At 48.9% G+C, this 3420-nt stretch overlaps 1 pseudogene; it reads right to left on the bottom strand.

Annotated features, from left to right (window-relative positions):
* Positions 1–269: 269 nt before the first annotated feature.
* LOC117367324 lies at positions 270–388 on the bottom strand (annotated as a pseudogene).
* Between the last annotated feature and the right edge of the window lie 3032 nt (positions 389–3420).

The following is a 3420-nucleotide window of genomic DNA, read 5'->3' on the forward strand; positions in this document are numbered from 1 at the left end:
TCAAGACTGCTCAAAAGCTAGGTCGTAATACCAAAGTAGTATGAATATCCATGTTGATCTCAATCAAGGAGAGCAAAGTCGGAGATAAAAGGAAACTTCATAGTCCGGTTTTCGAAAGGCTCAACAGATCCACATAGCAAGGATGGCGCAGCCAAGCCAGAGATTGTACCAATACTGTGCCCCTAAAGCGAGCTTGAGATGGCAAATCCAAGCTATCATCAGCCAGGGGAAAACAGTGAAAAAGAGAAACCAGAGGATTTTTTTTTTCAAGCCTACAGCACCTGGTATTCCCAGGTGGTCACCCATCCAGGTACTAAACAGGACCTATCCTGGTTGGCTTCTGAGATCAGACGGGATCGGGCACATTCAGGGTGGTATGGCTGTAAGAAAGAAGCCACACTGTTACCCCCTTTAACTCCCACTTCCTGTGCCCGCCTAAGAAGCTAGGAAGCATGGAATTGTGAGACGAGGCCATGAGTCAAGTTCCAGGAGATCTTATTTCCACCACAAGAAAAGTGGAACACCTGAGCCAAAATTCCCAATAACCAGGATGTAGAAGATATCACTATAACTAACGTCTACACTTCTAGAGCGTACGCAGTGCTGTACACAGTAACATCCAATAAATGAGCTATGCTCAGATTTCGCAGAGAGAAAGACTAACCAAACTCTTTTCCTGACCTGAAAAATGATCGGTCAACCGAATAGAAAGATGAGGGTCCACCCATCGAAGTAGAACAACCACTGTACCTGGCAACTGAGTACATCACCTACTGCCCAAGCTGCAGAGAAACACCCCCATCATAATACTGACTGAAAGAGCCCTCAGCGGCATTCCGGAAGAATGGTCTGAAGCTCCAGAAAGGAAGCCTGACCATGCTCAAGAGTAGAAGAAGGAACCAGAACTTAGTCGCCTCTGAAGACCAGACTCCTGAAGCTGAGGATGGAAGCCACCGAGCCCCCCAACCCGACAGTCCGGAATAGTCGGTGGTCATAAGCTAGTCCAGGAAAGACCAAGGCATTCCCTGGAAAGACAATCTTTCTGAGCCCCTAAATCATACAAAGCTATGCAGGAGGAGCCTAGCAACTAATAGGAGCCCAGAGATACCGAGAACCACTGGAATAAAATCGGCTGCTGAGCGTTAGAAGGGAAAGCAAGCCGAGGTTCCCAGAGGGGTCAGCAATATGGATGCTAGAACCTGAACAGAATCCCATACTCTTAGCCATGGTAAGCGAAGAACGCCAATCTGAGATTGAGACTCCACACTCAAGGCTCTGGAAAGAATTACAAGTCTCTCCTATAAGAATAACAGCCTCAACCGATATACCTATAACTAGTATAGGAAAAAAGAGCACTGCAAATATGAAGATGCGCATGTAAAGAATTGAGGAAAAGAAACCACCCGCTTCGTGTCAGTCAAAAGACCCGACTGGAAGTCGTCCGAATCAAGCAGGCAGTCAAGCATAAATCAGACAAATCGTCTGGCAGTGCCAACGAACCCTTGGGTAGGTGAAATGGAATGTGCCCCAAACCAAAAGCGCTGCTCCGAGAGAGGCAGGCCAACCTAGTGCAGACTCAGAGTCCATAGAGAAAATGTAAATATCTTCCCAGGTTGACTGCAGAAATGGGTAACCCTGAGAAACTAATGCAGCCGAATGGAATCCAGCCTGCCCAAAGCCCCCATCTTGGCCACCCACTAATAAGTGGTACCCTAAGAACTACAAGAACTGTCCCGAGGACCAGCCACACTTCAAAGAGAAACGCAAAACAGAGAGACTCTGGAAACGTGAGGAGGATGCAAAGGTGCAAGCATCCTGAAAAAAGTTCACAGCTCCCTGACCTGACAGTAAAGCGACTACTCCTTCATGAGAAAACTGTCACCCTGGAAAAAGAACACCGTCTTGCGATGTGAAGGGGAGCATGAGGACATTCAGCAACCTGCCTGAGCTTTACGCAAGCAAAGGAAAGACGGAGAGGGTGGTGGATGCCTGGAATGCGCTCCCGAGAGAGGTGGTGGAGAGTAAAACTGTGACTGAGTTCAAAGAAGCGTGGGATGAACACAGAAGATTTAGAATCAGAAAATAATATTAAAGATTGAACTAGGCCAGTTACTGGGCAGACTTGTACGGTCTGTGTCTGTGTATGGCCGTTTGGAGGAGGATGGGCAGGGGAGGGCTTCAATGGCTGGGAGGGTGTAGATGGGCTGGAGTAAGTCTTAACAGAGATTTCGGCAGTTGGAACCCAAGCACAGTACCGGGTAAAGCTTTGGATTCTCGCCCAGAAATAGCTAAGAAGAAAAAAAAAAAAAAAAATTTTTAAATTGAATCAGGTTGGGCAGACTGGATGGACCATTCGGGTCTTTATCTGCCGTCATCTACTATGTTACTATGTTACAAGGCGCACCAGGCGTAATCCAGAAGCAGCATACGCCTCTCCAGAGAAACGAGCTGTACCTGGCCGAAAACAGACCAGGTTTCCACTCCAAAAGAGAGCGTAAGGGGAGAATTCATTGGGCATACAGTGCCAGCTACCCTACGACCTCGCAAGCAGAGGATCTTGCCCTTAGGGTTCAGCCGCCACTAGACCATGCTTCTAGAGCGGAAGGCCGTCTAGCTTTTTTTTTTTTTTTTTAAATAGACTTGAACCTTCGCCTCTTCTTTTGGAGCCATATCAGCTCTACTCCTTAGCTGGGGCTTGAACCTCAGCTCCTTGTTACTAACCCAGCACACAACCCTTGCGCCACCAGGGTTTCACAGACAAGCTGGCCCACAGCAAGAAGAAAAGAACCATCAGGCCTCAAGAGAGACCCTCCACTCGGAATTCCTGCAACTACCCCGCAGAAACAAGTCAAGAGCCCAAGCAGGCGGACGCAGCACCCAGGCAGAAGGCCTAAGGAAACCTCCAACATCGCCGCACGTTATCGGAACCCCGAGTGAAGAAATGAACCACACGAATGATACACTGGCACGCCCTTGACACCTACTCCACCTTGCTGTTCGCTAACCCATAAGGCAGCAAAACCAAGCGTAGGCAGCCAAACTCAGGGCAGAAACTGTCACAATCCTATCCCTAAAGTGCATCTTGCACCAGGGCAGGAGCTAATTAAACCTGTCCCAGGGATTCAGAGGGCCAACCATGGGGATAGGATTGTGACCAAGCCTAAGGAAAAACCTAGCTTGCCCTTAAATTCAGTGGGGGCTGATCTCCAGGGAGGAGAGGAGGAGGTTGAGAACAGCTTACAACAGCCCCAGAGAGATTTCCCTCCCCCTGGCTTCCCCCAGCTGAAGGGAATGATTAGGCTCCCAAAGTCAGCTAGGGGAAATCGGCAGAAAGCTCCTCCCCCTCCAAGGGCAGGTCAGATTCCCCTGTGTACTTTAGAGACTGCTCTGAAAAGGAGGAAGGCAGTCTATCCAGGGCCA

Source organism: Geotrypetes seraphini, chromosome 9 (genome assembly GCF_902459505.1).
Source record: "Geotrypetes seraphini chromosome 9, aGeoSer1.1, whole genome shotgun sequence".
NCBI lineage: Eukaryota > Metazoa > Chordata > Amphibia > Gymnophiona > Dermophiidae > Geotrypetes > Geotrypetes seraphini.